Genomic DNA, 27,920 nt, shown 5'->3' on the forward strand with positions numbered 1-27,920 from the left:
TGCAATCATCGCGAACGGCACCATGTACGGTGCAATCGGGCGCTGCTTCCTTTCTGCCGCTCGAGTAGATTTTTGCACGAGCAGCAGCTTTCTCAACACGAGCGGACATTTTCTCAACGCGAGTGGTCACAAGCATACAGGACCACTCGGCGTTTAGAAATCTCGCTGGGAGGCTGATTTTACTTGTTTACGCTCGCCAACTTGATGTTGACGATCGCAAACGAGGAAAATTGCAGAGAGGCGGATTTTCCTCGCTCGCGCTCGCCAACTTGACATTGATGAATGCCTACGAGTTTTTCGGAATTCCACGAGCTCCGCGTAACACGGAGTGGGGAAATCTCTGCAAACTCCGCGAGTGGAGCGGAGTTCACCGCCCAGACTTATTAATAATCCCATTTGATTTGGGATGCACCATGTACACCATTTGAGGTCCTAGAGCGGTTCTTTCATATGGTTGGTGAGATGACCCGATTATTGTTGTGGGAGGGGGTGTTCCAATGATAGCAGTAAACACACTGAAAAGAAAGCCTTATGAAGGTGGCATCATCCTACCAAATTTACAATTATAATACTGGCCAAACCAATTACAGATGGTAAAAGAATGGGTATTTGCCCCTAAACTGGAACCCTTGCTCCTAGCAGATAAAAAGGCGATGGGTCTGCGGGGGTATGTCAGGCAATTATATGGTAAAGGCAACCAGAATGCATACCCCACCTCAACATCCATGATGCTCAGGATATGGAGAAGGGTAAAACAGAAATTGAGTTGGAAGGGTAAATTAGCATTGGAGATACCCCTATGGGACATGGCTATATTTTAAAATCTGTGGACCATTCAGAGTCACAGAAGTGGAATCTCCTGTGTATCTCAAAAGAAGGGGCCATATGGGATGCTCATAGGATGATACCATTCTCTAAACTATAGGAACAATGAGATCTAGTAGTGAACCAATATTTCTGCTATTTACAGGTGAAACATATTATTTTTAAATCCTGAAATTTGCTACTTGATGTGGCAGTGGAAACTCGATTTGAATATAGACAAGCGGGAGCATCCATGAATTAAACACACAGTCTCACAGCACTATACTACCCTGCTCAAGAACAATTCAGACTCAATCGACACACCTAAGAGACAATCAGAGGAAGACTTGGGGAGGTTAGAAGATGAGGCTGGGGAAAGACTTGTAGATACCCAAGGGAGATGACCATCAGGGCCTGGTTCCGACTAGTCCAATTGAAAATATTATGCAGAGTATATTATACTTGAACTGGATTATATAAAATGAGGAGCATTATGATTGTCTGATGGTCTGTAACAAAAAAAGGAACGCTCTTACATATCATTTGGGGATGTCCGTGGTCCCATGGATACTGAGTGGGAGTGAGACAACTGATCGCTGCAACCATAGGGAGACTGTAGACCTTACCCCTCAACTGTTGACATTGAGTATCTAAGGGGAGCAGACCATAGCTAAACATGCACTACTCTTTTGTAATGTGGCAGTGAGAGTGGCCAAAAGGGGCATAGTCCATTTCTGAGAAGGTAGATCCGTCCCGATGCTGGAGCTGTGGATGTACAGCATGGATTGGTGCCTGCCGGCAGAGGAGATGTTATATAAGGATTGAGGATGTCCTAAAAAATTCCTTAAAATATGGGGCCCATGTAAAAATATATGTGAGTGCTCTTTATATAGTCAGCTGGAATGGGGGCGCTAACATTTGCTATCATTAGATTCTGTAATAGCTAGATTGCTTCTTAGGTTCTAGATTACTGCCCACAAAACACAGGGGAGGGGCGGAGAATAGCCCCAGCATAATACTTCAGTATCTGCTATGTATTGCAATGTTGGGACATGATGATAATTTTGACGGACCTGGACATGTCAGCCTCGAAGTTTAATAGTTTAATGTTTGGTTACGACTATGGCACATTGACCTAATAAACCAATAAAATGCTTTAAAAAAAGATTTTTAAATTAATTAGCAATATGAACTATATATATTTTTCTAAACATTGTATTAAATGTATTTATATTTTAAAATATTTAAAATAATTTAATGAAATTAAACATAATTTCATATGGTGTTTTATTCAAAGCTCCTACCGCCGCTATTTTCTATGGGATGTGAATGCAGTACCAGTGGTTGGCTATGTATGGTGCTGGATGCACTACTACTTTGGCAGTAGTAACTTGCACTCTTAAATTTGGCTAAACCCCTTTTTCCAGGAGGTGGAGACATTTAAGTTACACTGTCTCAGTAACTTTACACTCCAGTTTTTGCAAATAGCCAAAAAGTAGTAAACTTGAAAATGCGAATTACTCAAGAGTGTAAGTTGAATCAGGCCGGATGTGTTTGGGAGAGTTGACATATATATATGGGATAGAAATAGCTGGTGCAGCTAGGCTTTACTTATGTACATTACAAATGTATACAATTTAAGACACACGGAGGGAAAATTATTTGCCTGGAATCACATTATTTTATTGATGCTGAGCACATGATTTCAAATTCCTTGGTTCCAATTCAAGGGACTTCACCACTAGATCACATGTCCATCTTGATCTTTTTAGGTATAATTTTCTGTGGTATGAATGTCCCATTTTCTGTACCTTTTAAGCCTTCAATGTAAAGTAAGATAGACTCTTGTCATTTGAAACCACAGTCTGGACTAGGAGCCAGAAGACCTGCAGCATTGGCCTTTTACCTTTAGTGTCTACAAAAGTAGTGTGCCTGAGGGTTCCTTTACTGAATGAGAGGAGTGAGGTTAATTGTGTGAGCTCGGCAGCACTAACATTGCAGGATCTATTCGTATTCTGTTACTTACTTGTAAATAAATATCAGAGATAACTGCGATCAGCAGAGCCTTCTTTCTAGAAGCATATTCCATAAACTAGATTTACCTAAAAGTCCTTTACAATTTTCATAGGCAGTTATATCATAAGCAAAACAAAAATTCATTTTCTTTAAAAATCCACATTGATACTTGGTTGAATGGATGTCAGACAGTAGGCATTTTATCGTATGTATGTATGTATATGGTATTTCTATAGCGCAAATATAGCCGAAAGGCAGTGGAGCAACAAAAGCTAGACTCAAAAGTAAAAGATACCATGGGGTTCCTAATATTCCCTTGAAATTTCAGACAATAGCTAACGACTGATCTCTTCCGGAGGTACCCGTCTGTCCTCTATAATGACTCTCCAAATTCCTTTTTTAATTTTTAAAAAAAATCTTTATTTAGACACCCGAACATACATAGTCTGGTAATAAATACATTTAAGCAACATGCAACATGCTTTAAACATGCTTTAAACCTTTGTGATACGTATGTAAAGGATGTCAGTTATTTATTTTCCCCCCCTCCCCTTCTATCCCCTCCACCCTCCCCACGAAACCAAAGGATGCAAATTTGAGTAGAAACCTTACTGAGCACTAAACCTTGGAGTTAGGTAGCAATTTTTTTTTCTTTTTAACTCAAATCACGCCGCCTCTTCATTAATCCATTTGGTGATTGGTAGCCAGATTTCAAGCCCCCTTTTTTTGGCTCTAGATCCCCTTCTTGTGTATATCGTTTTCTCCCAGCGGAAGGTATCTAGGAGTATCTCCAACCAGCAGTGTACGGAGGGGTTTCTTTGTCTAGCCATACAGTGGCCAAGCATAACCTAAACACCACCATGGCTGCAAGTAACAAGACCCGATTTGGATTCGGCAATGCTTGATTACTTGCTCCCAGCATAATCACTTGTGGCGTTAGATCCACCTCGACCCCCAACATAAGCTTAATGTAGTTGCCCACCTCCCCGACCAGGGCTGATAGTTGCAAAGATATGCCCACTACCAGCGGCTAAACAGCCATAGCGGGAACAGTGTATGCCAGTGGTACCGCCCCATTTAGATATCCGTGCCGGAGTAATATACAAATTAAGCCAAGTTTTAAAGCATTGAACTTGTAAATTTGCCAAAACAAAGGCAGTCTGGATCAATTCTAAAGAATCCTCACATTCCCCTGCTCCTGCTTGTACCATATCCTGCCAGCAGTTATTATGTTTTAAAACATCATCCTCCATCATGTTACAAGTAAAATTTGGATAGTGGTGATGGAGCCCCTAAAGCCAAATCCAGTAAGGGAACTCTTGGGCCCCTGATTGCCTTCTTAGATAAATAGTCCCTCACTTTTAAAAATTTAAAGAAATAATTTTTTCCAATCCCAAATTTACTCTTGATACTGTCAAACGTGTGCATTGTATTATCCACCATAAGATCTCCAATATGTCTTATGCCCCTATCCATCCATATTCTCATATATCCATCTCGGAAGATTCCTGGCAGAAGATCGTTATCCGCCAGAGGGGTATATCTATGAATCCTACTTAATTTAAGTTTCTTTCTAACTGCCGTCCAAACCTTAAATGCTCCCAGCAAGATTTTGAATGTAACTCTTTTAAAGTATGCATAATCAATATGTCGCATTAAACAGCCATGGACCTCCACCCCTAGTACTAACCTATATATTGAGGTGTAGGATGTTTCCTCTACTGCCCGTCTCTTTTCCCAGTAATTCTGCCATGTGTTGAATAGCTGATGCCCAATAATAGATTTGAAGGTTGGGAACAGACCATCCCCCCGAGCTCTGGGTAGGGTCATAAATCTTCAAGCTCTGCTGGGGCGTTTCCCGGCCCACAGACATTTTGAAATTATCTGGTTAAAAGCAGAAAACCACGCCTTATTTATTTCAACTGGAATAGCCCTAACAAAGTATAAGATTTTGGGTAAAAATAGCATCTTGATAACGTTACATCTTCCTAGAAGTGCAAGATGTAAACAGTTCATTCTATTAAAATCTATTTTAGTCTTATGTACCAATGGCTCCAAGTTGATTTGTACAATTTCTTCAGTATTGGCAGAGATCTCAACCCCAAGGTATCTAGCCTTTTCCACTACCCGTGTGTCGTTTAGGCCAACTCTAGCATTTTTTACAATCATCGTCTTATTTTTATTGAGATGATATCCTGAGATTTTACCAAAATCTTTGGTCTCCCTTTCTACCTCCTTAATAGTCTCAAATGTATTGGCTGTTATTACCGCCAAGTCATCAGCGTATGCTAAAATCTTGGTCTCACCACCAATAGTCTGAACGGCTTGTATCTTGTTATTCTCTGCAATCTTATTAATGAAAGGGTCGATATGCAGCCAAATAATAGCGGGGAGCAAGGGAACCCTTGCCGTGTACCTCGGGTGACTTTAATCATATCAGATGTATCACCCATCATGGCTATTCTAGATATGTTATCCTGATACATACATCTGATAGCCCCAATAAAACCTTTACCCAGACCTTTCCTTTCCATGATAGCCCATAAAAAAGGCCAGGAGACCCTATCGAACGCGTTTTCAGCATCAAGTAGTATTGCAGCCATAGGGTCTCCTGATACCTTTGTATAGTCAAAAAGAGTAATTATACATCGAATATGTTCAATCGTGCCCCTTCCCGGAACACACCCGTGCTGAAAGGGGGAAACTAACTTCTTAATGACTACAGCTAGCCTCTTTGCCAACATTTTAGAATACATTTTTACATCGCTGTTAACCAGCGTGATCGGCCGGTACGAGCCCAATTCCTTGGCAGATGTACCTTTTTTAGGAAATACTATTATGTTAGCATGTTTCCAAGAGTCTGGGGATCATAGATCCAATTGTGCACTGTGAAAAACCTCCCGCATAAATGCAGATATCTGAGTTTTAAACTTCTTGTAGAATTCCCCCAGGATTAAATCTGTTCCTGTGGCTTTGCCTAGCGGTAGGGAATCTTTGGCTTCAATTACTTCCTCAATTGTGATTGGCTTGTCTAATCTAGCACTCTCCTCAGGAGAAAGCTGCTCCAAAATTTGCCCCTTAAATAATCTTCAATTTGTTGATACCCAACCTGGACGTCCTCAGTATATAGTTTTTGATAAATTTCTTTAAATGAGGTAAGAATAACATCGGGCTCACTTACCATATCTAAAATAGGATCTCTAATTTCCCTGATACGTGTTTGTACCGTTTTTTCTCTAGTACGTACAGCTAATAAGTGACCCACCCTCTCGCTATTCTTGTGGACCCTGCTCCTCCAAGCCAAATCCTTGCCAGACGATTTCTTGAGGGAGATCTCCGTAATAGCGGATCTTGCTATAGTAATCTTAAATTGGGCTGCCTCTGAATCTGCCCCTACAGATAATGCCTCCATCAAATCTGCTTCTGCCTTGCCCAGATCCTCATACAAAATCTGTAGCAGGGCTTTATCTTTCCTTTGCGCCTCCCAGCCATATCTAGATGTTTCTACTCTGATCCCTGACTTTAGTGTGTCCCACACTACTCCTATATTGGCACTCCCAAGGTTCTCTTCAATAAAACTAGGGATCCATTCCTCCAATTGCAGAATAAACCCTTCTTCGCTTAATAGGGTCCTATTAAATGTCCATTGTGTCTGAGGGGATTGGCGCCCGATATCCATTTCAATCACCAGTGGGTTGTGATCTGACATAACTTTGGGGTACTTACTTATTGCACACCCCTGTAAAAGCTCATGAGACACACAAAAATAATCCAATCTCACATGCGCTTGGTGTGGTGCAGAAAAATACGTAAAGCCAGGGTCAGTTTCCTTTTTTTTTGCCGCCCATACATCTACTAACCCTAGCAATGACTTACGTTGTAATAGTGATTTAAAAACTTTGGGTTTGCGACCTTGATACGTCGCTCCTCTATGGGTGGAAAGCTGGCAGCTCAGATTAATATTCAGATCCCCGCAAAGTATCAAAGGAAGAGGCCAACCTACAAGTTCCACCTTCAGCCACTCAAAAAGTGCAGGATCATCCAGCACTGAATCATAGACTGAGTAGAGGGTAAACATTTTATTTTCAAGGCCGAATTGCAGAATTACCCACCTTTCCATTCTATCTACGGATGATCGCATAAAACTACCCAATCCTTTTTGAGCCAATATTGCCACCCCTCTTGTCCGATTTTCTTGTGTCGTGCTGGCAATAAGCTGATAACCATTCATCTCTAAAACCCCTTTCCGACAGCCTTCAATATGTGTCTCTTGAAGACATAAAATATCTGCCTTCAAATATTGAACATCGTGACTGATTCTCCTTCTTTTCTGGGGATCATTCAGCCCACATATATTGATAGATGCAATTCTAAGTTTCCTCATTACCAAATAAATTGCAATTCCAAAGCAGATACCAATGCAGTACAAGAAATACCCAGCTAAAGTACCCGGTGCTCATCACCGTACAAGAATTCCTCCCTACCCCCCTTTGGTTTCTAACGTCCCCCCCCCCTCTTTCGCCTCCCCGACCCCTTGTGATGCCTCCTGCATGTGTTGTGCCCCCTAGACGTTCCCTGCCATAAAGAAAAAAAATACATGCAGAGAAAAAGACAAGGCCTGAAGAGAGAAAGAAAAAACAGAAAAAAACATAACATAACAGATAGTTATTCAGTTACATTTGCTATCATACTGCCATAACTAATTTCTTAGAACGGTCTGTCAAAAATTCCTGAGCCTGTATTTCTGACGAGAATACTCTTATTGTGCAATTACAGTTAACTTTAAGTCTCGCAGGGTTTTGTAAGAAAAGTTTGCAGCCCAATTTCTGAAAAGGAGTGATAAGCAGGCGAAGTCTCCATCTGCTCTCCACCATTGCATGGCAAAAATCAGGACGGACAAAAAATGAGTGCCCTTCCCCCACCCTTGTGCATTGGGCCTAGCTTTCTCAAAGATGGATTGACGGAAGAGAAAGTTGCCAAAGAATATAAGGATGGCCCTTGGTTTCTCATCCTGCCCAGGCCTCTTCTTAAGCATCAGTGGGAATCGATGCACTCTCTCCACCTCAGCCTCCCAATTCCATTGCGCCAGCATGGGGAAGGCCTCCTTAAGTAATCTTAGCACAAACCCACGAATATCATCCCCTTCCGCTTTCTCTGCAATCCCAAGTAGTCGGAGATTATTACGGCGTTGCCTGTTTTCAAAGTCCTCCAACTTCCAAAGAACATCAGTCATCCTGCCTTCATTAATCGATGTTTGTTGTCCAGAAGCCTCAGCACTAGTCTCGAGCTGAACGATTCTTTCTTCTAAAGCCGTGGTGCGTTCTGATATTTCCGTGCCGGCTTTATTGACTTTCTGCACTGCTCCTTGGATTTTTTTGGGTAGCCAGGTGGGCCCTCTTATGTTTGTGGCGTGCCTAGTTTTGTATTTGCTTCAAAGTTGAATATATTAACTCCATAGAAGGATTCCGCACTGTCTTTGACATCTGCTGGGCATTCGGGGGCTTTCGCCTGGTCTCTCACCCCATCCTCAAACTCTCTTCCAATTTGGGTGGCAGAGTAATCCCATTTGAGCTGGCTAGATTGGCTAAAATCCGAGGTGAAGCCCTTGTCTTTGTCTGATCCTCTTGAGTTCCTCTTCTTAGTGCGAACCGGTGCACGCTTTTGTGTGTCGAATTTCGAGGGAGAACTGCCGCTGTCCCCCCCAGTCAAATCATCTCCTGTTTCATCCTTGTCACTGTTGGATAATTCAGATTCATCTGTCAGAGAGTAAAATTTATCAAGGTCTGGAGTCGCTGGGAAATTGCCATCTCCCTGAACGCTAGCCACATGGTTCCACCTTAAGGTCTGTGCAAGGTGGGTTTCACCAGTAGATAGTATGATATTATCGGCATCAATGTCCGTGGCTTCTTGTTGTACAATGTTCTCTCTTCTTGGCAGCCCCTCCTCTGAGTCTGGCAAAATATCTCCAGGGTTTTTTAGGAGTGACATGGCAGAGCTGATAATAGATTTGTCCAGCTCTACAGTCTCTGGAGTAGACTCTCCTATATTGTGACTACTGACATTGGGCAGCCCTCCCCTTGGTATCACCTTACCAGAACTGTCCGGGTTGCCTTTTTGCAAAAAAGATGCCTTTACCTTTGCTGGCTTCTTTTTTTCCCCCAGTGTATTTATGGATCCCCTACCGGCAAACATTCCGGGCACGGTTTGTTATTTTGATCTGGTACCTGTTTCAATGGACTGCTGTGCACCATCACATCTCTCGATATTGGCCCCTTCTTTGCTCATTTCCCCGCATTGCATGTTGCTCTTGCACGGGTTCAAAATCAGGCCTCTCTCCTCTGCGGTCACACGCCGAGTCCCAGATGCAGCTTTGACTCCAGCCGGAGCGCCGAGATCTTTCAACGCAGGCTTCCCTTTCGCCGGCATGCTGCACTGGTCAATGCTTGTCAGATCTCTCACCGCGGATACACTGTTGCGCCCAGCCTCCACCGCTTCGATCTCCGGCAGCCTTTCCTCGGCATCAAAGTATCGGCGAGCCTCTCTGAGTCTACGGAACACCCCACCTCTGACGCCAATTACTGCTAACATAAACGTCCTCAGGGCGCGAGCCGTCAGATCGCCGATCAACTGCACCCTCATCAGCTCTTCCTCGGAAGATAGTTTGTAATAACAGAACCGTCGGCTTAACTGTAAGTAGTTTAGATAGCATTCTAGCGCGCTCAATGACTGCCTTTTTCTCGCTTTGTAAGACTCAGGTCAGCGTGAAAGGAAAAGCGGCTTTCACAACGCTTCACGCAGCCACCATCTTGCTTTTCCCTCACTGCTGTAATTAAATATCAGAGGTAACTGCGATCAGCAGAGCCTTCTTTCTAGAAGCATATTCCATAAACTAGATTTACCTAAAAGTCCTTTACAATTTTCATAGGCAGTTATATCATAAGCAAAACAAAACAAAAATTCATTTTCTTTAAAAATCCACATTGATACTTGGTTGAATGGATGTCAGACAGTAGGCATTATATCGTATGTATGTATGTGTATGGTATTTCTAAAGCGCAAATCTAGCCGAAAGGCAGTGCAGCAACAAAACCTAGACTCAAAAGTAAAAGATACCCTTGAAATTTCAGACATTAGCTAACAACTCATCTCTTCCGGAGGTACCCGTCTGTCCTCTATAATGACTCTCCAAATTCCATCGGCTCTCATACATTATAACATGAATAATTCCTTTTCCAAAACATCTCACCACACATATTTTAGATGATCATTTGATTTCTTCTTCACTACCAGGGTAGTTTTGATATAGACTCTATTTCTACACACACAACATTATCTTATCAACATTATCTTATTCATAACCATAGAAATGCAAACAGATATATAAGCACACTTTAAAAAAACCTACCAAAGAATTGAAGTTTGTAATGTTAATTTTGTATATGCTCTAAGTGAAAGGAGGGGAGAGACAATTGTAGAGCACATATTACAGCCCACAGATAATTCTCACCTGTTTGAAAAGATGTTCTCCTATACGCTTTCCTATTTAACTTCCTCTTTCTTTTGTGCCTCCCTTCTTTCTACCTATAATTCCTTATTTGAACAACCACCAAATTCCTACGCACAATGCAAGCTGACGTGACATCAACTCCAATTCATTTCCGGCAAAACTGAGTTTCTCTTTCACCATAAAGCCACAGGAACAGGGGAAGCCCAGAAAGATTTCCCAGTGTATTTCATGCAGAGAAACTCCAGCCACCTCGTTGTGCTCAACCAGCTGCCCGCAACGGAACTCTACTAATTCAACCAATAACATTCTTTCCAAGAATTCCAGGGCTCAAATGTAGATAGGGAATTCCCAGCAAGGAGAGAACATAAGCTGTATCCAGCAGCGGCTCCTCCCCTAAAGCGGAGGAGCACCCACTCCCCGCTGAAAAAAACGGGAAAAATAAAATTATAATAAAACCAATTTATTATCATTTTATTTTTCGTTCCCAGCTAGAGCCACCCAAGTCTGGGCGGGGCGGGCCATGGTGGCAGCAGGGGAGGAGAAGTGCAGCACTGTAAGTGCGCATGTCAGGCATAGCCGGGTTGGAGAAACAGCACAGTCTCCCAGGCACTGTCTGAGCGGCAAACCGAGCCACTCAGACCAATCCTGGCGCTGCTCTCATGCTATTGAGAGCAGCGCCGGGATAGGCTGAGGAGCTGGTGCTGGCATCCCAGGGACTGTTGGGCCACCAACAGGAGAGAAGAGGAGCACTGAGGTGGATGGCAGCATTGGCGGCAGAACAGATACTTTTTAAAATTCTTATTATTTCACTAATCACCCGTCCCACTCTGCCCCCCACTTGATATTTGCGGCAGCCGCTACTGGCTGTATCATGATACCACATACCCCCCTACAATGAAAATAAATTGCAACATGAATTAAGACATTAGACACACAAGCAAGATGTAAGGAAACCACTAAGACCAGAATAGACCACAGCCATAAGTCTAAAGATAAAAACAGAAAAACTAGGAACATGAATAAATTGAGAACATACTTATGAAAAGATGGAGCACTCAGTACAAAACTATTTTTCTTATCACCACTAGTCTACTAATGTTCCACATGTGCCCGTCCTCTAACCTAACAGATACTCTGAATACTTTGACCACTTGGAGAGGATTGCTACCCTTATTATCACCCAAAGTGTTTCTGAGAACACTCACTACATTCCCAACTTTCACCTTCACTTCTTTGACTGCCTTGCACACATCATAATCCGCTTTCCTTTTTGTCTGCTATTTATTTTCTTCATCCTACACAAACTCTCTGTAGCTTCCAATTTTACTGTTTCACCAAACTTACAATTAGTCCATGGAGGTAAAAATGTTAGTGCATGGCTACCTCAAAAGGAGGTATTCCTGTGGTAGAATGCAGGTAAACATATACTCCTGTACCCATATTAACGTCACTTCTTTCACATTTTTCCCACTAACCTTAGCTAACTGTATCACTTCCTTCAACATCCTATTGAATCTCTCAACCATTCCAGCCGGGTCTGGTGGCTTAGTGGGCTAATTTGTCCACTGTAGGGGCCTGTGTTTGACCTCATGCTCACAGGTTCATAAACAGCAGGTCCACTCAACCTTTCATTCTTCTGAGGTTGATAAAATGAGTACCATTGAGTTGGGTAACAATAAAACATCTGTTATTCAGCGCAAAGATACCCTTCAAAAATACACATGTTATGTAATAACGGTTTGAGGTCAATACAGCGCACACTTCTTGTTACAAAATCCTCTTTTCTCAGACATTTCCCCTGAGACCAACACTACTCCATTATTCATAAATATGCATATCAGATTGCTTCCATGAGCAAACACACCTAAAAAACATCCAACCACTGAAGCAGCGGAAATATCCTGCGCTGTCCCTACGTCGGGCCACCTGCAGAACATATCCATCAATACCAGCAGATCCCATCCTTGTCGCCAAAGAGGAATTGCCAAGTTGAGAAAGAAAGCACAAGAACAAAGGAAGTCCAGAAATATTCTCTAGTTTATTTAATGTAGAGAAACTCCAGACACCTAATCATGCTCAAGCAGTTCCCCTGCAACTGAGCTCTCTTGACTAATTCAACCTATAATATTCCTTCCAAGAATTCCAGGGAAGAATATAAGTAAAGATTCTGCAGCGAGGAGAGAACGCAAGCTCCGTCGTGATACCTCAGCCAGACTCCTCAAATACATAGAATGTAAATCAATCATTATCAAAAGCCCTCGACCTCTTGGTTTGCCTCAATTGTATTAATAATACTGTGAAAACCTCCAACGAACAGATCAGATTCATTCATTGAATGAAACTATTCATCCTGGAACAAGACTTCAGAGTCATAGTCCAACCCCAGTCCTCTCCACACTGGAAATTATACTATAAATCATATGAGTATTGTAAGAAAGTAGGATCTAATTCTTATGGTTACCCCGACTTTTTGCTAAATGTAATACTGTTTTTGACTAGTCTGACTGTGATCCTGCTAATCAGAACCCCAGTCTATCTGCTTTCTCCTTAAACTGTTATGTCATGTACCTAGGTACACTCCAGATTGGATACTGGGGTACCCTTGTCAGTCCCTTGTATATGGTACCCATGTAACGATGGCATGGATTCCCCAGAGGCCTCCCATGGGCTGTAGCATGTATTATGACACCCATGAGAGGCCATGCAAAATGGAACTACAGGCCTGCCATTGTAAGTTGGTGAATGTCTAAGTGTCACTGCACGTAAAACGTATAAGTCACCTCTCTAGCAGGCCTTTACAATCCTGAGGGCGGGGTGCTTGGTTCTGAGTGAAAGGATGCCACTGCATGAGCAGGACACCTTCAGCCTACGGAGTCCATTCTCCCGGGTTGTCAGTGAGGCAGCCATTCACCACATATAGAGTGGCATTATGCGACCGTGTGATGACCAACTCTAAAACGGCTGAAATAAACCCTATTGAGTTTGGTGTCAAACATGTTGGAATCATACCCCACAAAGGTAACCGGTGTGGGGGTATGATTCCATTCCTCAGAAGCGAGCTTCGTTGGGTCCCTGGTGTTTCCGGTACCAGCATTCTAGTCTTGGGCAGCACAAAATGGTTGCTGCCGACCAGAGATACATGTCTGCCCTCCTGCTGTTGAGCAAAGCTGGAGCAAGGAAAGGCAGAACAATAGGTATCTTGTCACAGGGAGGTGTGACCACCTCCCAGACAGAATTTAGTGTATTAGGGCTGGGTGGGTGCTCTTGCCAGCGATTGAAAGTCTGCATGAGGGGCACATTTGGTGTCCCTGTGCATAGTCCAGTTCAAACCAGTCCTGGGAGCAGTTGGCACCTGGTCTGGCACAAAACTGGACAAAGGACATGGGAGTAACCTCCCTACTGTCCAGACCCTCCCCTGGGAGGGTCTCCTGAATCTGTCCAACCCTCTCCCGTGGGTACAAAAGGACTTACCTGGCTGTAGGGCCTTGGATTCAACGTGAACAAGATTCTGAACCAGACACCACTGAACTTCGACTGTCTGGACACTCTGGACTTTGCCGTCCCGACTTTGTCTCCCTCTCAGTCTGAAGCATCGTCTGTGCCCGTGCACCATACAGGCTCCGTGCAGGACCTGTGGTGCATCAAGGACAACCGAAGATATCTCCCTTGGAGTGAAGTAGTCAATCCCCTGCATTCGCAGGCACCGCAACACTGCTGTCCAGTCTGCTGACTCTGAGCTTCTACGGACTCCGAAGGCTTCAGCAATACAGGAGGTGGGTTTCTACATCCCTTGAGGTCTGATCTGGTTTCACTAAGTCTGAGGTCTGAGGTCAGAATTTCTTGTGGGTGCTGCAATACCCAAACCCCTGCATACATTTGCAAGTTGCTTGTTGGCGTTTACCGAACAACTGCATTGGGCTACGAGTAGCCCCAACCTCTAGCAACAATTCCTACCAAGAACTCTGGCCTTCTCACACCATTTGCTCCGTGGGCTGCTGTTTGGTGAAATCGCTCAAGGTTCTCTTGCAACTCCTGAGCCTACGGTCTGTGGGTCTATTTGAGGGTCATCTTTGCTTTTCTTGTGCTGCCCTGGTTTCTCCAGTCTTGCCCTGATTCCCCTGTGTTTGGTGAGTCTCCTGGACTGTGCTGGTCCGAACCGTAACCATCCTTGACCTTCTGCATGGGTTGCCATTGCCAAGGCTTGTTGGTGCTCCTGCCGGACACCGACCCCTCCGCACTTGACATCCTTTGTGGGACAGCTCGTATCTGGCTCCTGAGTTAAGAACTCCATCAACGCACTTGAAGCACCCGACATCGGTGGGCATTCGTCTACCGAGCCCCTGGTCACTGCTAAGTGACCCAGACTCTTTCCCCTCTGCTTTCAGGTACTCTTCGACAAGAATCCACCTTTGGATTCCAACTGACACTTTTCTTCCTTCCAGCAGCGGCTCTTCTTCGAAGTTCTCCATTGGGTTCGACAGCGGTTTCCGATGCCACTTCAGACCTATGCACCCGGCTTCCCTGGGATAGGTAACTCAGGTACTTTGGTATCCACTGGTGGGTTGGCTCTCCAACCTCCTAACTTCCACGGGGTTTCTTCAAAGTCCAATGGGAAGGGTCCTTAAATTCAAAAGCTTCAACCACGACTTTCCCATAGAATTGTACGGAGCATGTGGTCGTGTTCCCACACTTCACCCGTTCTCCGTGGGGTGCCTACTTACTCACCTTGGGTGATTCCTTGGGGTCCCAGCGATTCCACGTCCTCTCGACACTGCCTTGACTCAAGTCGTGGTTCTTATTCCATTAGTTTAGTATATGGTTTGGTCCCCCCTGGTGCTCACTGTGTATTAGTGTTATTTACTGTCATTTTTGTGCTTAAGTATTGTGTGCTTTGTGATTATCTCCATGTAGGAGATACTGTGTCGTACTAGATAGTGTTATATTAATAAATACATATTTTAATAACTACTCTGTGGTTCTCCTTTCATTTAACCAATACTATAAGGTTGCATTCTGGTAAAACATGCTGCTTTTCCTTCAAGACTAAGCCTTAAGGCTGCTTTCAACAGCAACCACTTGGATAGCTTTCTACGGTTATCTTTGACCGCTTAAATCACCATAAGGGTTGTTTGGACTGGTTCAAGGTGCCCACTTTAATTAGTGGACAGCATATACCAGCCCAACTTCTCACAAGTATTTTATACTTCATATTTTTATGATTATGCATTTGCCCATTTGGTGTGTTTATCACTAACAACCCCATGTCCACCGAGCTCTTAATAAGGCAAATCGTGTACATATTTTCAGCTGTATTTCATCTATTCTTCATAATACAAACTAGGATACTTGCATGCTTGTATTTATTTTGTTACCATTCAATTGACCAATTACCCTAACTGTTATTTTCTTTGTCCCAATGCTCTGTATCTTTCTTTTGCCTGCTTTGTTTAAATATTTAAAGCGCTCCGATGCTCTCTTGTCTTGGATGCATTGTAGAAAAATACTAAATTAATAAAATGTAACCTTACATTCTCCTAATTTGTTATAGAATTTTAAAACACCCCGAAGATCGCTTGGATCTGGTCTGCTCCTAAGAAAACCTTAAATGAATTAGTCGAGATAACATGATGTGGGCAATAGACTATGGAATGGAAATTGTACCACCTCTTCCACAAACTGATAAATTCAACGCCATAGAAGACGTGCTATGGGAGAGATGGCATGGAAGGAAAAAGAAAGTAAGTAATTCTTTATTTCCAATTAGTTAAAATCATTGCAATATAAACAACAACAAAAAAGAAAATGTATCAGCTAAAAGTATTATTACGGTTAGCATTTGATAAGTTATGGTAATGACTACGTTAAAACATTGAGGTAAGACCTCAATTTTTGGCAGCAGAGGATAAGGTTAAAATCAGTTGATTACATTAAAATTAGCTTTGAAATGTCCATTGCAGCTTGCTCGTATATTTGGGCCGCTGCCGCTTAGAGTCATTCATTTGGAATTTCCCCTCAAGTGGGATATGGATGGCACAAAATATCTAGGCATTAATCTCCACAGAGAACAGCTCCTGCAACATAACTACGGCCCAGACCTCAACACACAGGTGGATCGCTGGGTCCGATTGCCAATCTCCATGTTGGGACGCGTGCCATTCTTAAGATGGTCGCACTACCCCACTTCTTATATCTTTTCTCCAACATCCCCATTCCCCTGCCACAATCCTTCTTCCACACCCTCCACAGAGTCCTTATGTGGCTAGTGTGGGCCGGTACGCGTCCCATGTCCAGTGGGACACACTTACGCTTCGCTATGAGCGCAGAGGTCTTGGGGTCCTCGACCTTTGCTTATACTATTTAGCTGCCCAGTGTCATTACACACATCGCTGGTATCACCCTGACGCCCGCATTCCATATCTGCGTCCAGAACAAGCTGTATTGAATGGACTCCAACAGATACTGCCATAAAGGCGTGTCACTAGACACTAAAGACATCCAGACTGTGTCCACAACATGCTGAGCCTGGCGCAGGTTAAGACACATGCTGGGGGGTGGTCCTCTTTATTCTAGAGCTCTCCCATTACACTACAACCCATGGCTCCCACTTACGCAGGAAAAGCTAGTTCAACGCAAGTTACTTCGGCATAACCTCCGCACCATGGGAGATCTGTTCCCAGATGGTCACATCATGCCTCTGGTCGAAGACCCACAGGCAGGGGGCGTCCCGTACATAGACCTTCTAATTCTCTGGTGACTCCGGAACAAGTTGAAATCGCTCATGCCTTCCTATCCACTTCCCCCGAACACTTTCCACCCCTAAATCTGGTGATTGCTGATGCAGACGGAGACCGCATGACCTCTTGACTGTTCCAAGCATGTATTGCAGTGAAACCAGGCACCACTAAACGGGTGAGGGAGACCTGGGTGACAGAACTGGGTATGAAAATCACAGATAAGATATGGATGTATTGTTGTACACAAAACATATCTCTATTTTTCATCGGCATAAGCTTTTAAATTTTACATTTATACGTCGCAGCTACCTTTAGCTACTTGACATTGCCACATTTCACTACACCAAATCTTATTGATGCGTGAAGTGTCAGGCCCAAGGGGCAGACTTCTTGCACCTAACCTGGACATGCCCAGTGGTGCCCACATACTGGATAGCAGTGTTCAAACACATCTCTGCCATGATTGGCACTGAACTATCACCCGATCTGCTACTTACACTTCTAGGCTACACTCAGAATGTTCCTCGCTCCACCCGTCGCCTAACCTCCTTGGCCTTATTACTGGGAAAGCAGGAAATTAATTTGCCTCCGGAATGGCTCAGGAGTATGAGCCGCTGTGAGAATGTGGGTGAAGACTATGCCCGCCCTCCCACCCCTTACTTTATACCCCAAGGACATTTAGCTGCCTTTCCGCACATAACACTGAGTGACACCCCTCTCCATCATACATATTGGTAGCTCCTACATGTTTAAAGCCACATCAGCCTATGTTCCTGAGTTTTCGGTTCATGATAATTGCTATATACCTGTAATGATCAACAAATTTGCTAATGATGTTTACTTAACATGCCTCGGTGATGTGCTCCTCTTTCTTTTTTCCTTTTTGATGATATGCAACTGTCTTTTGCTTGTTGTTAATCTAAAAATCTAATAAAGACAATTAAAAAAAGTGTTGTATGATTTGACCAGTTCTAAGGGTTTTCCGTAGGCTTTCCACTTGAAGCTTGGATAGATGCTCCGAGAGATGGATGAGAAGCATGCCACTTTTGTTTTGCTGTGGTTTAGTTTCAACCCCAAGGTTTGGATGTATTGTGCCGATTGGGTAATTAGACACTAGAGGCCAATCATGGTTTGGCTTAGTAGAACAATGTCTTTAGCATATTGAAGATATCTGAGCAGTTCGTCCACTAGTTTGGGAGAATTGCACACCACTTCCAATGGTTGGCTGTCAAGATCGGCCGTATAGATGTTGAATAAGCAGAGGGCTAACACACACCCCTGCTTTAGGTCAGTGTGAGCGGGAATCTTGCAAGTGGTTCTTTGGCATAACCGACTTTGTTTTGAACCCAAGTATCTGAGTCCTTGGTATCCTGTTGAATGCTGCTTTTCAGATTCAAAAAGCAAGCATCGAGTTTTGAGCTTTTAGCTTTGGCTTTGTCTTTGAGGAGACTGACTGCAAGAAGGTTGGTCTTTGTATTCATGCCTGCTCTGAAGCCAGTCTGAATTTTTGGAATGATATTTTAAAGCACTACATGGGCATGGTCCTGATTATTTTAAATATGGATTTAGGTGGTATGTTCCAGGAAGGCAGCTTCGATCTGCATCAACTTTTAATCTTGTAACCCAAAGGGCAAAAGCAGCATCTTAGGGGGGAAGAAGTTTTGTTGCAGGCACAGTCAGGTTGTGGAATTCTTTTCCTTTGGCACTTAAGAAAGCAAGTAATCTTTACTTTTTCACAAACTTTTAAAAACCTGGCAGTTCAACAAATAGAATGAGGCCCTCAAACAGGTTTTTCCACTCACTGTTAGTTCCTCTTTTTAAAAATCAAAATATGTGTGTTACAAGTTATAATTTATTTTCATTTTAATTTCATTTATTTGCAGAAGAAACCTAGGCTTCCAGGTCTATCAAAAGGTTGGAGGCGTAGCTCTTTTTTTTCTTCTTTTCTTTTTAAATTAACTTTATTTATAAGTTGCAAGTAACATGCAACTCAGGTGTACAATCCATTAAGTCGTTCGTTGGGCTTCTGCACATCAAGAGGATAAGCTCTTAGCTTCGACATCAATGAGGTCAATCAGTCTGTAGGTTACTGGATTGAACTGCGAGACTGATTTGTAAATGAGATGCAGTATACTGCCTCGCCAGGATGCTGATATGGAATTGGTGAGGAAGGCGTGGTTAAACAATGGGGTTAGTTGAGCAGCCCAGAATTGTTGATCTTGGTTGCATAAAGCGTTTGGGAGTCTGTTCGGGCCTGGGACCCCTTTCTAAGGTGCTTAGGGATGTGCCAGACCTGTGGGTCGTCCAACCTTGGCCCAACAGGTTGAGTGAGTGTAGATGCCTCCATTAAGGAGCTTTGCACGTGGGGCCTGGCTTTTCCAAAGTTGTCCTCAAAGAATGGTCTGGGATGTCCAAGGTGTTAACTGTTGTTATATGTGCTACCCAATCTGCCTCGGTAATGTCAGCATTGTGTAGGCAATAGCTGCCATTTGCAAGTTTATTAATTTCGGCCCAAAATAATTTACTGTTCTTCAGTTTGTCCATGTGAAAGAGATTTCTCCAAGTTTTTGTCTGGTGGGAAGTTTTAGCCAACCAAATAACCTTTCTATAAGCTTCCCTCACTGATGCCAGCTTATTCCTCGTGTCTTGATTGATCAGAAGATCTCATTTCAGAAGTCTTCAGATCTCCCTGTTTAACTACCCTTTTTTCAATAGTAGTGATGGAGTGAACAAGGCTGCCCCTGTTGTTATTCTTTGGGATGGATTTTGTTGATAAGGTGGAAGTGAGAGCAGTGACCAGGAACTCCCAGGCTTTTACCAGCATTGTATGATGTGTGAAGCTTTGTTGTTCTGTTGTCAAGTGGATGCTTACAGAGTCCATTATCTCCTCTACTGCAGGCCCTGACCATGTGAGACATTTTAAACATAAGGCCATGGGAGGTGTTAGCAGGTCACTTGCATATGGGGCCCTTCGTGGGGAAAGTGATCGCTCTCCACCCTAGCAGTTATGCCGTAATGAATGATCATTGGAAGTAGCTCAGCACCTGCCAATGCACAGTCGAAGATTGCGTTTGTTTTGTGTGACAGCCTGGAAAAAGCTGCCAATTCGTCCTGGAAAAATCAGCAGTTTAATGTGTAAGACCAATGCTTTTGAGGGCCCCAGTGCATGATTTTCCATGTTGGTAGGTTCTAGTATAATTTGATATGGCTGACAGCACTGTTTGATATTGGTGTGCTTGACACTCTTGGGTTAATGGAGATCTGCTTTGCATTAGATGCATATTAAAGTCCCCTAACAGTACCAGGCATGCAGAAAGGTGGATTGAAGGGATTTAAGTAGAGTGGTCAAGGTCTTTATTTTTCCAGCTCTGCTTTTGTGGCCAGGGTGAATAGATATGTTGCAGACTAAGAGGCTAAAGTCGGATGAGCAAATGGTAGAGCTGACAGTTTGATGCATTTGGCCCAAGTTAGTCCCAGGTCAATGAGTTCTTGAGCCTACCGTAGGTGGGATGCGATGTATATGGGGAGTCCACCTATAGTTTTTTCTGTCTGGTTTGGTTGCGTCGATGTGGAATTCTTTAAAGCTGGTTAGTGCTGTAGGTGTTTGCGACCAGGTTTCCTGCAGTACCAGGATATCAAAATGTTGAGGATAGTCAGTGAAGTAATTCCCTCCCACCTTACTGCAGAGACCATTCCCATTCCAGGAATGCAGTTTTAGTGGGAGATGTTCATGGCTGAGGAGCTCCTGCCTTTGAGTTCATATCTCCTGCGTCACCCTGAAGGGAAGACCCTGCTGTGACTGAAGGAAGACATCTCATGTGTGCATTGCTGGGTGCTTGATATTTGCAGAGAGGCTCTGTGTACTCTTGGGTCTGTTGAGCCTATATGCTCTCCTTAATACTCCACTTGCTGTAGTCAGCCTCTTTGGTGGAGGTGCCTGCGAGGGAAGTAGGGGGCTGGGGTAAAACTCTGGCTTGTGCCTTACTTCAATGCCCAATTTAGAGAAGTTTTCCCTGTTCTGCCATACCTGGGTTGCTCTTGTTGGATTGACACATGTAACTACTGTTATTTCATTGCCTGGAATGGACAGGTTGGGCTTGAATTCAACCCCTTGTATATGGTTTGATTATAAATGTTTGAGGTTATGGAGAGAGCTGGTCAGTTTTAGGATAGCACTTCTGTTTAAAACCTAGTGTGGTCTTCTAGTTTTGTATTGTGATATCCGTTCAAGTATTACCGAGGCTGTGTTGGTGATGAAAGGAAAAAGTTTGTCAACTCTTCCATATTTTGGTAACTCCTACCCACAAACAATTGTGCTTCCCTTATTCACATCATTTGTATTTATATAGGCAAAATTTGGGATGTTTAATTCCATGGCAAGCGTAGTAAACATCCAGTATGGCAGAGATTGTGGTCCATGCATGACCACTAACTCAAGTTCTGGAAGGCTTCAAGTTATGCAGTTACACATTTCTGCTTTTGCTGTTTTAGGTTCTTTCCATGCATCTTGAATAATTATCCCTCTCATCAACACTATTTTCAACTCTAAACCTCTAACTCAAAGGACCCCCACAATATTTTACAAGATTAAAGTAAGTGCCACAGTGCTTGGCAAGATCTGCAGTGGTTCCCAGGAAAATACACATTTCTTGATCTGTAGAAATGGCAAAAGACTTTGTCCCTTTCAATCGCGGCGTGGATGGCACTGTGCTAATCATATGCTTAAAGACTTTGATAGAAAAGCAGACATTTGAGGTGAGCAGATCTAGAGTGTCGCTGGTGTTGAGTGTGCTCTATACAGGAGCTGCTTTTCACCTAAACTTGAGAACTACCCAGAGTTCTCTGCTTCTTTTTTTAATAATTTATGTGTCACTTTATGCCTGAAAGCGTATTGTTTTGAATTATACTGTGTGCTCTCTTGTGTATGGACAAAGCTATACCTCTCTGAAGAGCTGTAAGTAGAGCGAAACACTGTGTAAGGGGTTGTTTTTACTTATTTCAAGTTGGCTTGGTTGGTATTTTACCAATTCAGAGCTGTAACACTGTGCCTGGGATGGTAAATGTTTTGTCATTTTACAGCTCAGCATGGACAGCACTGTGCTAGTCGTATGCTTTAGGACTTTGCTGTAGAAATGGCAAACAAATTTGTCCATTTCTATCTCAGTGTGGATGGCACTATGCTACTCCTATGCTTAAAGACTTTGATAGAGAAGCAAACATTTGAGTTGAGCAGATTTAGAGTGTCACTGGTGTTGAGAGTGCTCTATACAGGAGCTGCTTTCCATCTAAACGTGAGAACTACCTAGAGTTCTCTGCTTCTGTTTTTGCATAATTTATGCATCACTCTATGCCTGAAAGGGTATTGTTTTGACTTATACAGGGTGTTCCCTAGTGTCTGGACAAAGCTTATACCTCTCTGAAGAGCTCTAAGTAGAGCGAAACACTGTGTCAGGGGTTGATGTTTGTCATTTCAGGTTGGCTTTGTTGGTATTTTACCAATTCTAAGCTGTAATACTGTGCCTGTAATGGTAAATGGCTTTTGTCATTTTACAGCTCGGCAAGGACAGCACTGTGCTAGTCGTATGCTTAAAGACTTTGCTTTGGAGATGGGAAAAGACTTTGTCCCTTTCTATCACAACGTGGATGGCACTGTGCTAATCCTATGCTTCAAGACTTTGATAGAAAGGCATAGATTTGAGGTGAGCAGATCTAGAGTGTCGCTGGTGTTGAGGGTGCTCTATACAGGAGCTGCTTTCCACCTAAACTTGAGAACTACCTAGAGTTCTCTGCTTCTTTTTTTGCATAATTTATGCATCACTCTATGCCTGAAAGGGTATTGTTTTGACTTATACAGGGTGCTCTCTTGTGTCTGGACAAAGTTATACCTCTCTGAAGAGCTCTAATTTGAGCGAAACACTGTGTGAGCGGTTGCTTTTACTCATTGCAGGTTGGCTTGGATGGTATTGTACCAATTCAAAGCTGTAATACTGTGCCTGTAATGGTAAATGACTTTTGTCATTTTACAGCACGGCATGGACTGCACTGTGCTATTCCTATGCTTAAAGACTTTGCTGTAGAAATGGGAAAATACTTTTGCCCCTACTATCTCAGCGTGGATGGCACTGTGCTAATCCTATGCTTAAAGACTTTGATAGAAAAGCAGACATTTGAGGTGAATAGATCTAGAATGTCACTGGTGTTGAGGGAGCTCTATACAAGAGCTGCTTTCCACCTAAACGTGTTTGGTCGGTGCTTCCTCGCCACTGCAGCCGGATTTGAAGGTAAATCTGTTCTTTGTCCCCCTTATCAGGCAACACGCATTTGCCTCCTCTCTCCCCATGTGTTAGTCTCCTCCAAGTGGGAATCCAGCACCGGGGGGGCGACGCGTTTAACAGTAAGAGAGAATCTGGACTTCATGTTTTACCAGCTTGCAGGTGCTGGTTTTGTGACACGCCCTCTCGGTCTGGAGAGACGCGGTTTACCTGCAATCTTTTGGTGGATTGTTAAACGCGTCGCCCCCCCCCGGTGCTGGATTCCCACTTGGAGGAGACTAACACATGGGGAGAGAGGAGGCAAATGCGTGTTGCCTGATAAGGGGGACAAAGAACAGATTTACCTTCAAATCCGGCTGCAGTGGCGAGGAAGCACCGACCAAACACGTTTGGAGGCACAACCTGGTGTTTTAGTAGTCCTTTCACTGTATGGGCTCTAACGGAGGACTTCAGCGCCCAGCATGCAACGGTACTGAAGGAGAGCGCGAGATGCCTTACACCTGTGAGGCGAAGGAGGGGCAAGTGGTCACATGATCAGGAGTGGCCACAGATTTAAACATCGCCATAACGGACCCCTGAGATCAGCGAGAAGGCAGCAGAGACGGGCACTGAGGAGGCCAATCTATGGCTGAAACGCGTCTGCCCAACGTTTCAGGGACATCTATGGCCAGCGCAGAAAATCAATAAATCTGTTGTGTATTCCCCTGGAGCTGTGTCACACTCTTTCTTTAGTAAGAGAGAATCTGGACTTCATGTTTTACCAGCTTGCAGGTGCTGGTTTTGTGACACGCCCTCTCGGTCTGGAGAGACGCGGTTTACCTGCAATCTTTTGGTGTATATATATATATATATATATATATATATAATTCACTGAAAAAACCATGGGTTTCACACACGTTATAGTTAGGAATTAGCATTTAAAAAACCTTAGAAATTCAGTGAAAAAACCATAGGTTTCACACACGTTATAGTTAGGAATTAGCATTTAAAAAACCTTAGAAATTCAGTGAAAAAACCATAGGTTTCACACATGTTATAGTTAGCTGGACATTTTACTCGTAAAAAACCAATGAAATTCCCCCGTTATAGTTAGTTCAGCTAACTATAACTCGCGCGCCCGCAATGCACTGCTGATGACGTCACATATTACATCACTCATGACATGGTCAGTGACATCACTCATGACATCACTGATGACATCTCAAATGACATCACTGATGACATCATCCAGTGAATGTGTGTTTTTCTGAAAATTAAATATGTTTTATATATGTATATCTCAAGGTCGATGGAAGAATAAATTGGTATATTACTGTCTAAATGGATGATTTCTATTTGAAACATTTATTGTGTAACTGACTGATTAAGTGTATCATAGTGAATACATGGCTTAGTGAGTAATGTTTAAATATGTAAATATCTGTATCAGTCTCTCACTTTGTGTATAAGTGGCTGCATGGGTTGGTGAGTAGCTACATGGGTGTCTATATAGGTTATTAGTTGGTTTTTTGAGTATTAGTCTGAGTGTCTGCATGGTTCGGTGGGGGGTATGACGTAGTGCATAGGTGCATGAATGAGTGACTCACTGTTTGTATGTGTTGAACAGAGCATGTGTGCAGGACTGCATGGGTGGATGAGTGTGTGTATGGGTGTGTTAGTGAGTGAATGACTGTCTCAATAATGTCTTTATGAGTAACTACATATGTTTTAAACTAGTATATGTGACTATTGGTGTATATAAGTGAGTATATGTGAGAGTGAGAGATTGAAAGAGTTCCTGTATGAATAAGTATGTATTTCTATAAGTGATTGTTTAAAAGACTAAGTATGTGTAAGTTTCCGTAGAAGTAAGTGTGGTGGTGTGTGTATAACTGTATATGCAAGTAAATGTATGTTTGATTCTTTATTAGCATGAGTGACTATGTGTGTGAGTAGCTCTATGGATGAGTGGCATTGTGTAACAGGATGTATAGGTGTATGAGTACATATGATAAGTGAGTACATGTATGAGTGACTGTAGAGGGCTGTTGGTGAATGAGTGGATGTGTATGTGGATCTTAGAATTACTGAAGAGGTTGTTGTAACTGTTATTGGTATGTCCATTGTTTTGAAAATTTTAGTCTCTATTTTTGAATGTGTGTATCAAAGGTTATATTAGGGGAAGAGGAGGTCTGCCACTCTATCACAAGGATGATGTCATCAGTGATGTCATCAGTGATGTCATTTGAGATGTCATCAGTGATGTCATGAGTGATGTCACTGACCATGTCATGAGTGATGTAATATGTGACGTCATCAGCAGTGCATTGCGGGCGCGCGAGTTATAGTTAGCTGAACTAACTATAACGGGGGAATTTCATTGGTTTTTTACGAGTAAAATGTCCAGCTAACTATAACATGTGTGAAACCTATGGTTTTTTCACTGAATTTCTAAGGTTTTTTAAATGCTAATTCCTAACTATAACGTGTGTGAAACCTATGGTTTTTTCACTGAATTTCTAAGGTTTTTTAAATGCTAATTCCTAACTATAACGTGTGTGAAACCCATGGTTTTTTCAGTGAATTTGCAAGGTTTTTTAAATGCTAATTTTTTTTTTCTTCTATTTTTTTTAAACATATTTTTTTTTTAATTTTCTTACCTTTTATAAAGACTATGGTTAAATTTTTAAAATTCTTTAATATGTTTTTTTTAAATATATTTTTTAAAATAAACATGTTAAATTTATTTGCAGTACATTTTTTATATTTTTTTTTATTATTTTTTTAGTACGCGTACCGTAGGCTTACGGTAAGCGTACGGTTTACGCAACGCCCGTAATTTTTCTACGCTGCTTGCGTATAGTTACGCAATTTGCGTAGCCGCGCGTACTCCGCGTGGGACGCGTGCGCGCGTATGCTACACGCGCACGTTACGCGGAAGTGTCGGGTAGTGACTGTTATGCGCATGCGCGCAAGCGCGTGTCTTTTTTACGCGCATGCGCACTTTTGCCGTAAGCGTACCGTAAGCGTACCATAAGCGTACGGTAGGTCATGTGATCATGAAACACAACTTTTGATTGGTTGAAACTACTTTCAGTTCTAGAACTCTCCTACACCACACCCATTCCTCTCATTTCTGCTTGTGATCCCTTAGGAGAAGGAGCTGGGTTGTCTTTGTGATACGATGGCAGAACAGCAGAGCTCTTCTGAGAGTGAGGCTAGCACTAGCAGCACTACCTTGAGGCAGAGAGCGAGGAAACAAAAGCCCTCTTATGTATGGGATTATTTTACTTTTCCTGAAGGCCAGCAAAAGGTAAATGCACCTTTAGTAACTTGTAAGCTGTGTAAGCGTGTACTTTCAAGAGGTAATCCTGACAAGAAGTATTCCTTTGGGAATCATACCATGAAGAGACACCTCAAGGATGTACACAGAAGGACACATGCTCGACTTTTTGGAGGTAACTCTTCAGAAAGTCAACCAAGCACATCCACAGCAGCTCAGCCTGGACCATCATCTGCAGGGCTGACTCCTTCTTCTGCAGGTCAGGTGAGCCCTTCATCTGTGGGGGGAGCATCTCCTTTTGCTGGCCCTCTGGAAATTAACCCTCGGTTTGCGAGGGTTGATATTCGATGCGCCTCTTGTCATGATCTAATTTGTCATAGGGAGACCAGTGTTTCCCTAGTGAACAACAAAATAGATCAGCACACTTGTCGCTTTGACTAATTTTCCCAGTCTTTCTTTCCTCTGTCCCTGCATGAACACAACGGCTCTTTTAAGAGCCAACCTTATCTTTCATCTTTTTTTTACATATGTTTTTTAAAAACTTTTTTTTTTTTTTTTTTACCGTACGCGTACGGTACGCGTAATTTTTTTTTTTTTTTTTTTTTAAAACACTAAAAATCAATTATCACATTACAAGGTCCTTGAGAGACTACAATTATTATTATTGACTTACCATACCCACTCAAAAAAATATTTATTCATTTGTTTTAAAAAAAAATTGCTTTAAAAATGGTACCTACACTCCAGCAAGGGCAACCAGCCTTAGTGATGCTGAATGTATTTGCATTACAGACTGAAACCTCAAAACCCCACTCGCTTCTAAATACTGTGCATGATTATACATGGAAAGGAGCTGGGTGTGTGCTAAGAGTCTGCTTCTGCACCAAAAAAATCGCTCCCCCTTTTTCCTACTAATGCAACTGTGAAATCACCAGAGCAATACGCAATAAATCTCTGCCTGTAATTCCTATTTCCACACAGAGTCATGTTTTCACATTAGTCCCAAAACGAAATTTCTTTGCCAATTTGAATGCACACTTACTGCTCTTTTTTTTTGGCAAGTTAAAATCACTTTTACAGACTGACACATTATGAATCCACTTTTCAGATTTTTTAAAAAGCCCATGTCCAGACTGCTTTTTCAGACCACCACCATGTGTAACCTGGGTGGCTGCCTACATTCCAGCAAGGGCAACCAGCCTTAGTGATGCTGAATGTATTTGCATTACAGACTGAAACCTGAAAACCCCACTCGCTTGTAAATACTGTGCATGATTATACATGGAAAGGAGCTGGGTGTGTGCTAAGAGTCTGCTTCTTCCCCC

The 27,920-nt window shown here is 42.8% G+C and overlaps 1 long non-coding RNA gene across 1 annotated transcript in view; it reads left to right on the forward strand.

Moving 5' to 3' along the window:
- The window catches only part of LOC146863290 (uncharacterized), a 354,056-nt gene that overhangs the window by 18,844 nt on the left and 307,292 nt on the right, over positions 1–27,920 (forward strand). The window contains exon 3 of the long non-coding RNA XR_014978589.1: positions 15,876–16,065. This is a non-coding gene — a long non-coding RNA (uncharacterized LOC146863290). The remainder of the gene's footprint in view (positions 1–15,875; positions 16,066–27,920) is intronic.

Source organism: Triturus cristatus, chromosome 2_2 (genome assembly GCF_964204655.1).
Source record: "Triturus cristatus chromosome 2_2, aTriCri1.1, whole genome shotgun sequence".
Lineage (NCBI taxonomy): Eukaryota > Metazoa > Chordata > Amphibia > Caudata > Salamandridae > Triturus > Triturus cristatus.